Below are 12,057 nucleotides of genomic sequence, written 5' to 3' on the forward strand. Positions count from 1 at the left end.
CACAGCTATGATTTAGAATAAAGTGTGACAGGAGCCAAATTCTGGCATCGCACTGGGCGCCGCTGAAATTTGAGGCCCCAAGATCCACCACTGACTCCACCCTTCAAATGCATTCCAGATGGACAAAACATTAACTTACATAATGTAAATAATTATTTTCTTTGGGTACATTGTCATGTTATTCAACCCTATTCATTTCAATGCAAAAAAATGCAATGTGGATGTGGGGAGAAGAGGGACAGAATTAATTATGTGTTGTTTGTGGGCAGACAGCAGCAACAACAACCACCACCACAACAGCAGTGAATGCCAATTGTATTTGCTGGTTTGATTCCCGTTCTGAACGTGGAATGAATAAACAAATATTGGCAATTTCTGCTCCTATTCCTGTTTTCATCTGAATTATCTGAATTATCTCTAGCGGGCACGTGCATCAATAATGCTGAATAATAAAATGAGCTGCGCTATCTAAGATCATTCATTTTCATCATTCTCTGTTAAGAGCAAATTCACGTGGTGAACGCAGATAGGATTGGAGCTCAAAATGAGGCCACTGGGAAACAAGAAGGTGATGTGGCAGCATGTTTTGGGGAAAACTCAAGTTTGCAAAGTACACGCCAATTTAGCATTTAATGGGGCCACACACAGCAACAGCAAACATCTTATAAGGACTGAGCATGCTCAGTAAGCATAGACTGTTGAGTGTTGGTTGGGAAAGAAAAACAGGGAGGACTATGAATCTTGAAAGAAACACTCCTGTTAGGGGCGATAATGACAGGAACCCAGGATTCCTGTAGCCCTGACTGGACAGATCCTTGCTCTGATCTGAGCTGGGAGAACAGGGCTGCCATGGCCTTATCTCTTGTGTTATTGGGGAGACTATCACATTATTGGTGTGTGACTTCAAAGGCAACTGTAAATCGTTGTTGGGGGAGCAAATGTCTTTGGAAGCGAAGTTGACTCGCCTACTTTAAGCTGTGTTTGTGTTTGTAACAAGGGGTGTCAGTTCCATTTGCGATAGCAGAGCTAGCAGACAGATGAGTCATCAGCAGCACTGATTTTTGATGGGCCATCCCAAATGGGCAGAGAAAAGTAACTACACTGGCAGTCAGAGCTCATTATTGAGACAGATGGTGAAAGAGACACGTTGTCTAAAACTAAATTCAAATACAAAACAAGGGCTTTCAGAACACCGAACATCCTCTCGAGAGAGAGCCCAAAGACTAAATGAAGAGAAGGAATTCATTCAATCTCTTTCAATATGTCGGTGGCCAGTGCACGGTTTCTTTTGTGGGGTGGAACACAAGAGCAGTTTATTTCAATCAGTAAAGGTGATATTTGTACAGAGATGCTTCGGTTTATGGGTGAGAAGCAGTTTTACTGCACCATCCCAAGCAGCTGAAGAACCACTGAAGTGTGGCATAGGAATATAGGAAGAAGCTTCCTTATAACAAGCTCAGTATTGTCTACAATGACTTGGATAGGCTCTTCAGGGTTTCAGAGAGAGCCCTACCTGGACATGTCAGGGGTTGAATCTTGGACCTTCAGATGCTCTGGCACTCCCCCCCCCCCCGGTAGATGGACTAGTACCATTGAGGGCTCCTTGAACCACATGGAAGCAGAAAGGCTGGTAATGGCAACAGCCATTCGATTACAGATCACAAGCAAAATTCCTGGTACCCATTCACTTCCATGGGAGGAAGTAAAGAGACTGCAATCAGGTACTTGGCTGAAGGGAGCAGGGAATCTCCCTGTTGACTCCAGAGATTTGTGGCACTGGTGAAGTAAATATAACTATGGTATACTCCCAATACTACCAAGGCTAAAGGCTCTATTTGCTTCAATAGAACTGCCTTCAGATTGTCTGAATTTTAACAAATTGGTCTCCGATTGTTTTTTTAAAAAACTGTTCAGATTGTCTAGATGTTATCAGAGACCAATTTGTTACACACGGGGAGAAACCTCACTTAGGAAATAAGAATGTAAAGATCTAATTCCAGGTATTCTTCTTGTTCCCTATCTACAGAGTTTTAAGTGTGTGTGCATGTGCATGCGCACTATCAGTCTTGCGCATGGAAGGAGCATAATATTCTGTGCCTTGATGGAGGAACTACAGTGTCCATGCATCTTTTTTAAAATGCACTCGTTTTATCTAGGAGTGCACATCCATTTCATAATGAATGGAAAGTTGAAATGAATGTGGCCCATTCATTTCATTCAGTATTATTAAAGAAATAAATGGTTCTCGGCCTCATTTATTAATTTGTCTCTCATTTGGAACTCGGTGCCATTTTAACATTCATTTCCCCTTGGAACCAGCATAGGTCAAGTTAGAGGTGCAGAGAAAAGGGGCAAGGAGAGATTGCCATTGTAAGATGTCCAATGTATATCTTTCCACATATAACTGTCCACTTACAGTGATGGTGGGACGCCCTTGTTATTTTCTAAAAGGGAGACAAATACTTGGTTGGGGGTTGCCTGTTTTTTACTATGAGCTGTTTCTCCTTGGAGAGTGTGTGTCTGCAGGTTGTTATGCCTTTTGTATTTCTGCAAAAACAGACCCCTTTCCATTACCTCTTGCAGTTCCTTAAAGTATTTAGAATCCATTTGACACTATATTACACTCTATTTCCCATTCACTTATGCTTAGCGAGTTGTTAGTAGTTCTCTTTATAAAGCATTTAGGCAGTAGTTAGGCTGTCCATCCCTATGCCTTTGCTGATGAAATGGAAACATTTCTCTGTACAGCTGAAATTTTGCATGCCAGATTCTTTGGAGCGGGTAGTCAAATGTTATGGCATTTAGGTAGAAAACACAGTTACAGGCAGGGCATCAGAAAAGCAGATGGGTTTCCTCTTCAAAGCAATGGGAAATCAAAACAAAGTAGAATAACAAAAATATTTGTGATTTTAATTACTGAATATCTAAACTGATGAGCTTTTAATAATGATTATAATAGCTAGATAAGCAAATAATTGCAGGCCCCTAATTTTGCCTAAACCCAGAGCATGCACATTTGCTTAAACAAGACTGCTACAACGTCCAAAATAAAACAAATATTTCCTCTTCAAAGGACAAATTAATTATGCACGGTCATTGTGCTCTAAGGAGAGAGGACTGTCAAACTCCCTTGATTCCAGGGTGCTGTAATGGTTTCAGTGTTGGAGTCCAGGGTTCAAATTGCCATTCAGCCATGAAGCTCACTGGGTAACCTTGGGCCAGCCACCAGGTGGTATATAAATAAACAACTGGTTCAGCCCAAGTGGCCAGGAAATTCCACATTGGCCTGATTCACACAGCACCACCTTGGCTTTGGAAGACCACATGAAGCAGGTGATCCTTTCCTAGAGAGGACCTCATAGCTGGTCCTTTTGGCTGCTGTGCTGCACTTTCCTAGCACTCAAGGTTGGTGAGGAGAAAGCTTAACCACGAGTCCTGGTTTACACAACCCATTCAAGCTTAGCTTGGCACAGCAGCTGGGAGCCAACATATCTGTGCAGTCTTCTGAAGCCAAAGTGTGGCTCAGTGTGCTGTGCGAACTTGGTTGTTATTTTCCTTCTGGAAACATCAACCCATGCTAACAGAAAAGCTACATTCTCCTTGCATATTACAGAAAGATACACACGCCATGAGCCAGAGGCTCTGATGTACATCTGGAGTTCCCATGTGAGCATCAGCTCTTCAATTAATTTTGGGACCGGCTTTGTGCTTGCATCTCTGTTGTGCACTTGGAGCTGCCCAAACACTGGAGCGGGCTGGAAGGTCCCTGCAGAAGGCTCCATGCCTGACTTCCCCTTATACCTTAGATCTGATCCTGCATTTCTCCCACCAACAAAGGCAATAAATGTATTCAAGCATTAGGGTAAGTTAGCTCTCTTTTCTTCCTGTGGAAAAGAAAAACGCTTGAAGGATTTCGCATCATCGGAAATGGTTATTAATATGTATTGAGACATAAATACACTTTCCGCTTCTCCCATCTTAAAACAAAACTATCTGAGGAGCATCTTGGCACAGAAGGCAGCCAGTGTTTATCCTGTTGAAAATCCCTCTCTGGACACTGAAGTCATGCTTTTTTGTCACTTTGCCTCTTTTTTCCCTCTTCAATACCCCCGAGTAGCAATTAAGTTACACTGCCACTAAATCTCAAAATATATCTGCTTTAGCAGCAACTCCCTGTGCCTTTGGAAGAGAGACCAGAATGTGAATCTCTGCACCTGCTGAGTTGTGTCTGGAATCGTGTACTGTAGATATATTGATCTGCAGGCACCTGTGGGATCTTTGATGCTAATTATGGGATTATTATGTTAGCCACAAAATGCCCCATTAGCGAGTGCAACTCCACAATGGTTCCAAGAAAAGGACAAGGCAACTTGGTAATGTTTTCAGCTGCAGCTCCTAAAACCATGTCATCCTAGGTCCAATGAAAATTCCTTCCAGTAGCACCTTAAAGACCAACTAAGTTAGTTCTTGGTATGAGCTTTCGTGTGCATGCACACTTCAGATACTGAAGAAGTGTGCATGCACACGAAAGCTCATACCAAGAACTAACTTAGTTGGTCTTTAAGGTGCTACTGGAAGGAATTTTTTTTGTTTTGACTATGGCAGACCAACACGGCTACCTATCTGTAACTAGGTCCAATGAGTTACCTGCAGCAAGGTCTTAGAGGATGGATCTGGGCCTTCTTCATTAATTTGCTGCCCTCAGGTGTGGAGAACAGCACTGTCTCATCACCAGGGTTAAAGTAAGCTTTGGTAGCCAGTCTACGTGGAATAAGAGGAACAATATTTCAGCTAGTCCTGATGAACACCAAAAATCTACTCCGTCCTCTAAATTTATACAACAGGGCTATCTGCACCATCACTTTGAGACCACCAAGTACTTATGTATTATTCCATTATCTAGGGGTGTAAAGAAAGTGCTGTGGACTTTGTTGGGCTGCTGCACTGAGTCTCATCTGCATGTTGGGGGAGTCAACTCAATATGAAAGCACTAGAGTAAGGTTACAAGACGTCCCCGTTTCCGTCCCCGGATTTACAAATCAGTCCCCTGATAAAATCAATCTATTTAGTAGGAAGTTGAAAAGTGTCCCCGGATTCATTGAAAAAAATCTGATAACCTTACCCTAAAGGTTTTCAACCTTTTTTAGTCCACGGCTCCCTTAACCAATTACATTCCTTCTGCTGCATCCCTGTGCCCAGTTACCATATTTTTCCGTGTATTGGACAAGGTTTATTGACTAAAAAATCACGTCAAAAACCTGGGGTTGTCCAATACACAGATAGTGGCATTGGTTGGTGGGAGCGTGGCTTCCCCTGATGCCACAGCAAGCGGGGAGCGATCTGGGGGGTTTCCTGCCCGCAGCTGCATGGGGGGGAGAAGCTACGCGCTGCCAGCCAGCTTGTTGGTGGGAGCACAACTTCCCCCCGATGCCGCTGTGCACAGCTGGCACTCCTTGGGTCATTTTCCCCATGTGGCGGCATCGGAAGAGTTTGTGCTCCCAAAAACCAGATGGCTGGCAGGAGCAGAAATTCACCTGATGCCGCTGCACATGGGAAATGATCTAGGGAGTGTTTTCTGCCTGCAGCTCCGTGGGGGGAGAGGCTCAACAACTTTGGGCATCTCCCCTCATTTTCTTAAAATTGAGTCCCCCAAAATAGGGGGGGGGCTTATACAAGGGGGCGTCTTATACACGGAAAAGTACGGTATGTCATGCATTGCCTACAGAGCTGGCAGCCTCTCACCCTTTTTTCAAACACCCTCTCTTGTGGAGTGTTTCCTCAGCCTTCTCTCCCCTCTCCTTGCGAGTCCTCCAGGGAGCTGCTGCTGCCGCCCTGGTCTCTGAGCTGCCCCCCACTGTCCCAAAGAGAGGTGCCTCCCAGAGGCACCATTTGCCTGTGGAGCTTATAGCCAGGGCTGCTGCAATAAACAGCTGTGCATGTCTTTGGGAGGCAGAGACATGAGAGGGTATCAGAGGGAGGGAGGAAAGGAAAAAGCCACAGAGGCCAGTGTGACCCCTGACCACCATTCAAGACACCCCAGGGTGCCATTGCACACTGGTTGAAAACCTGGAGCTAGTGTGATTCCACCGACTTAGGTGGCTACTTTGTTATTAATCTTACTGAATTGTTGGTTGTGTGGATGCAGGATTAGGTCTCTGGTCAGCAGGTCTCCTAGGTGGAGAACGCCTGGGAGATAAGCCACATGTGGAATAACTGGGGAGAGGCTCAACTGTTGGCTGTGAAGCCACAGAGTATCTTATAACTGGGAAGAGCAGGCTTTACTGGACTTCCAATTGAGCCAAAGTTCAACAAAGAGAAGGTGCTGGAAAGAAATTTGAAGGGCAAGTAGCCTAGCTACAGTAAAGTGTCAGCTTCAGCCTATGCCCAACAGGTATCTTAACAAGGAACTTATGGAGGATATTCAAGGGGTATGAGTGTGGGATGTAACATCTTGCCCCTAATAAACAACAGCAAACTGAAGAATCCAATGGTTGTGGTTATTTGTGTGCAGCAAGAGAGGGACCAGGGGTATGGACACTGGGCCTTTTGATGTATCCCTGCCTATGGGGAGGAGGGGGAAAGGCAGCCATGAAGAAATGAGTAATCAAGAGTTCTTCTTAATGCATATTTTGCAGGAAAATAACGGTCCTAAAATTAGTTTTGCACCTGTTTTCCGGAGACCTAAAAAAGGAGCACATTTTCTTTCATCACCTTTGAGAAATTGCTTTCATGCTCTTGATGTATCGCTGAACTTGTTTCTGACTTGTGTTTCATTTTGCACTGCATCCCCAGCTCACCTCCTTGGCTTTTAGCAATACTTTCCCCCCAATACAAACGCATACATTTCTAACCTTTCCTTTTCCATGTTTCCCTATTGGGAAATGAGGCCTTGTTAGAAAGATCTGAAAGACTTCTAAAGAAAATAAGGTGCTTGTAAAGAAGATGTGACACAGTGAACGAGAAGATGCTGGAAAAGCTACTGAAACCTGAAGTTACTTTCATTCTTTTTATCATATCAGAAAATGGCTAAAACTGTTGACCACATCAAACGATACTTGCGTTCAGGATGTATTAAAAACTCATCCACATTTGTTGAAAATCCTCCAGCATTTTTTGGTCCACCTTTAAAGCAGCTAGTTAGAATATACTTGTCAGTTTCGCTGCTCTAAGCATCAGCCTTCGATTTTTATGAAACTCCTTGCTGGGAGCATTAAGTACACCTGCACTGACAACACTCATCAAATCTAGTCCTCTGTGTGAAGTTGATATTTGACAGTGGATTGCCTTTCAAGATTGGTTATCTGTCTGTCTCCTATTGTGAACATGACACTTCCATATTGGATCAGAACAATGAGTTAGCACATTCCTATACTTCTGCATCTTTGCTGTGTTGGAGAAAGTATAGAAGAACCAAAGCAACTGGGACATAAATATTTAACATACTTTATTTAAACTTTTACCAAATGCAATTTTTTTTACAAAACATAGAAAATAAAAGTTTCAAAGTATCTAGGTATGTTAGTAGGACTGGGTGGATTCCCAGGTGAGGCCCAGGACCTGGGGAAAGTGGGGAAAGATGTCAAGAGACAGCTACAGGAGAAGTCAGAACCTAGCAAGCAGGGGTGGTGTGTCCCATTTCACTGCTTGAGGCAAAAGAGGAAGTGTTGCTCTGCCCTGCCAATGCTCCCACCACCTCCTACCTGCTTCTGCTGCCACTGCACACCCTGCCAGATCCACCACTGGTGGAGAAGTGATGCCACCATCAGTTCTGATTTCAGCCAATTAGGGATGATATCTCCCAAACAGACGCAACTGTGCCCAAAATTGGCGCCAATCGTGGCACAGCTTCTTCATTGATGGCAGAGGTGGTGGGACAAGTGGGGCATATGTGGACGTGTCTCCTGGGGGGCTTCTTCCACCTGAGGCAGTGGCCTCACCCTGCTTAAAGGTGAGGCTATAATGGCTACAAGAGCAAGAATGCAGTAGGGATAGGAAGTTTGAAGAGCTTGGAGGTTGAAAAATGATCTATGCTCCCAGGAGTGGGGCACCTGGAGGAGAAGCACTGAAGACAAAGGAGTAAGCACGGTTAGGGATGGGCAAATATATCAGCTTCAGGTTCTCATTTTTCTAGTGTTAAGTTTTCTACACTTCCACATCATATTTGTGATTAGAGGAAAATAAAGTCCAGATGAAAATTCACCAGCATTTTAGGTCCATTGTCTCCTGATATAGACATGTGTGGTTGCAACTTTGCTTAGTGTATTATTATTATTATTTGTTGTTATTATTTGTTGTTATTATTATTATTATGCAAAGCAATTCCCCCATATGATGCATTTTTGTTCTTTTCACTAATATATGCATTTTTACACATACTTTAACCTTGTACATGCATTCCATGACTAAAGAATTGTGTTGCAAAATTCAGAAACTGCAAATTTAGAAAAATGGCTGTGTTTTAGTTCACATTCTGTTGCATAAAGGACAAATTAGATGGGCTTGCCTTTAAATGAAAATTGAATCAAATTTCAGCTCACTCCCACGATGACAGTTTTTGCTTAAGGCATTCCCAATAAGCAAGCTATTTTTAAAACTGCATTTTTAGCATTAAAGGAGCTCGGTTAGTCATTGCATTTTACTCAACATTCATATCTGGAAATATATGAACTGTAGCTGTATAAATAATTAGGAAATAACATCTGACAGCAAACATCTTTATTGAGAAGAGTAAGTCCAGAATGCAAAGAAATGCCATTGTTCTTGGCTCCCATATGGGAAACTTGACATTTAACAATAGAAGTAGTTTAGGGTAGTTAAAAGCTACTCTTATGAAAGTAATGGGCACAATCATAAACCTTAAGACTTTTTAAAAACCTGCATTCAGGTTAAAAATGAAAAGAGCACATTCTAGGCAAAGGTAAGAACTTTAAAATCAGATTATTGTTGAAATGAGTGAGATATTAACATTAGACACATTTACATAGAAGTAAGTTCCATTGAGTTATAGAAGTCTTACTCCAAGGCAAATACGCATAGGGTTGCAACCTTTAAGTTATTTATTTGGATGGAATATTTCCAGTGTTTTGGAATGCTCATTTCCCTTTCTTATACCGTGTCAATCATAGAATTGAAGAGTTGGGAGGGTCATCTAGTCCACCCCCTTGCAATGCAGGAATCTCAACTAAATCATATGTGACAGACAGCCATCCAAGCTCTGTTTAAAAACCTCCAAGAAAGAATGGTCCACCACATCATGTGGGAATCTGTTTCACTGTCAAATGTACAAGAATCTCCTTTCTTGTAACTTAAATCCATTGGTTCCGGTCCTAGTTCCTGGAGTAAGAGAAAACAAGCTTGCTCCATCCTCCTGGGACAGTCCTTTAGATACTTGAAGATATTTGAAGGTGGCTATCATATCTCCTCTCAGTCTTTACCAGCCTCTCAGTCTTTACCAGGTTAAAGATACCCGGTTCCCTCAACCATTCCTCCTAAGGCCTGGTTTCTAAACCTCTGATCATCTTGATTGCCCTCCTCTGCAAACATTCCAGCTTGTCCAGATCATTCTTAAATTGTGGTGCCCAGAACGGGACACAGTACTCCAGATGTGGTCTGACCAACGCATAATAGAGTAGGACTATTACTTCCCTTGATTGGGAAACTATACTTCTGTTGATACAGCCTAGCAATAGCTTTTTCTTTTGCTGCTGCACCACAGTGTTAACTCGTGTTAAGCTTGTGGTCTACTAAGACTCCTAGATTAATATCACATGTACTACGGGCAAGTCAGGTGTCCTCCATCTTATATTTGTCCAGTGGCTTCTTTCTGCCTACGTGCAGAACCTTACATTTGTCCCTATTGGAATTCATTTTGTTAGGTTTGGCCCTGTTCTCCAATCTGTTAAGATAAGTAAAGGTACCCCTGCCCATTCAGGCCAGTTTTGCCAGACTCTAGGGTTGTGCGCTCATCTCACTCTATAGGCCGGGAGCCAGCGCTGTCCGCAGACACTTCCGGGTCATGTGGCCAGCGTGACAAGCTGCATCTGGTGAGCCAGCGCAGCACACAGAACGCCATTTACCTTCCCGCTGGTAAGCGGTCCCTATTTATCTACTTGCACCCGGAGGTGCTTTCGAACTGCTAGGTTGGCAGGCGCTGGGACCGAACAACGGGAGCGCACCCCGCCACGGCGATTCGAACTGCTGACCATGCGATCGGCAAGTCCTAGGCGCTGAGGTTTTACCCACAGCACCACCCACGTCCCCTATCTGTTAAGATAGGGTTGCCATATTTCAAAACAGTAAAAAAAAAAACAACCACACGCCTGTGATTTTTCAATTGACTTCTCTAAGATCAAGGACAAATAGCCACTTTTCGGAACACCCCCCCCCCCCGGACATCAATTCCACCTTTGAAATCCCAGTAATGTATGGCAGCCCTAGTTAAGATTATTTTGAATTCAAATTCTGTCTTCAGCATTAGCTACCCCTTCCAGTTTAGTGTCATCTGCAAATTTGATGAGCATCTACACAGTACCTTCGTCCAAATTATTTATAAAGATGTTGAACAACAACAGGCCCAGGACAGAATCATGGGGCACCCCATTTGTCATTTTATTCCAGGATGATGAGGAACCATTAGTAAGCACTCTTTGGGTTCAGTCAGTCAACTAGCTGCAAATCCTCCTACCAATTATCTCATCCAATCCACATTTTACCAGCTTCTCTGCAAGAATATCATTGGGGAATTTGTCAAAAGGCTTACTGAAATCAAGATATACTACATCCATAGCATTCCCCTGATCTACCAAGTTTATAACTATAAAAAGTGAGATTTGTCTAGCATGAACTGTTTTTAAGAAACCCATGCTTGTTCTTAGCATCCTTTTCTAAGTGATCACAGACTGATTGTTTAATTATTTGTTCTAGGACCTTTCCTGGTATTGATGTCAAACTCACCAATCAGTAGTTACCTGGACCTTCTTTTTTCCACTTTTTGAAGATGGGGACAACATTTCTAGATCACCTCTTTAGAAAATTTATGAGTATAATTACTATCCTTATTTCCATGTATGACTACCAAAATTCACACACACACACACACACACACACACACACACACACGTAATTACAATGGCACTACTCACTGTGTCCTGGGGGGGCAGTGTTGCCTCTTTCTTGCTGGGAAAGGAGTACAAGCTGTTCAGGGTGGAGTCAGCTACAATGGCTTCATACCACCCAGCCAATGAAAGGGCAGTGTATGATGTAGCTTTAAAGGCCCCACAGCTTCCCCAAAGCCATCACTTTGAGAAAGAAGCAACAACGCACTCATCTCCTATCCAGCTCTTTCTGCAACATGGGACTAGCTGGGATTTTGGATATATTTTTGCCACCTTTGCTTATTGGTTTCAGGAAAAGTACTATTTCATCTATGGCACTGCCATAAGTTTAGGGTAACAATTTTGGTTTGGGAGCCAAGTATGTTAGGATACTAATTCATTTTTGCTAATAAAGCATTATACTCCTTGCTAAAGTCTTTATTAAACTTTTAGTGACTATTTCACTGATACATTTATTATAAATTCCCTACTTTGAAAAAGGAACAACTTTTATTCCCAATCACAAATAAAATATTACTGCTTGTTTTGATGTGAGTTGAGCTAAGTTCTTTTCTAGCTATAAAAATGTATAGTTCATTCGTAAGAGTTACAGCCTGCAATTTCACATTTCTGCTCAAGAGTTATTGCTTGCAATCCATACAGATGTGAAAAATGAATTTTCATGCCTCCTATGAATATGGAAATCAGTCAATCAAGGGTGCATTTCCAACCCTTTTTGAAGTATATTTAGGCACTATAATTACTTGTTTGTATTTGTTTTGAAGTTGATCATTTTCACGGCAACTCCTAAAATTATGCAAGTTATTATGAGATATAATACGAGAGCTGCCTTTTATCAAATGCATATTTATCAGAAGTGTACTGTGAGGGTTTGTTGTTGGGTTATTTTTATTTAAAAAAGCCTGTTTCCTGTAATACAGACATATTTAACTACGTATTTTCT

This window comes from Podarcis melisellensis (assembly GCF_964234715.1).
Source record: "Podarcis melisellensis genome assembly, chromosome: 12".
In the NCBI taxonomy this organism is placed as follows: Eukaryota; Metazoa; Chordata; class Lepidosauria; order Squamata; family Lacertidae; genus Podarcis; species Podarcis melisellensis.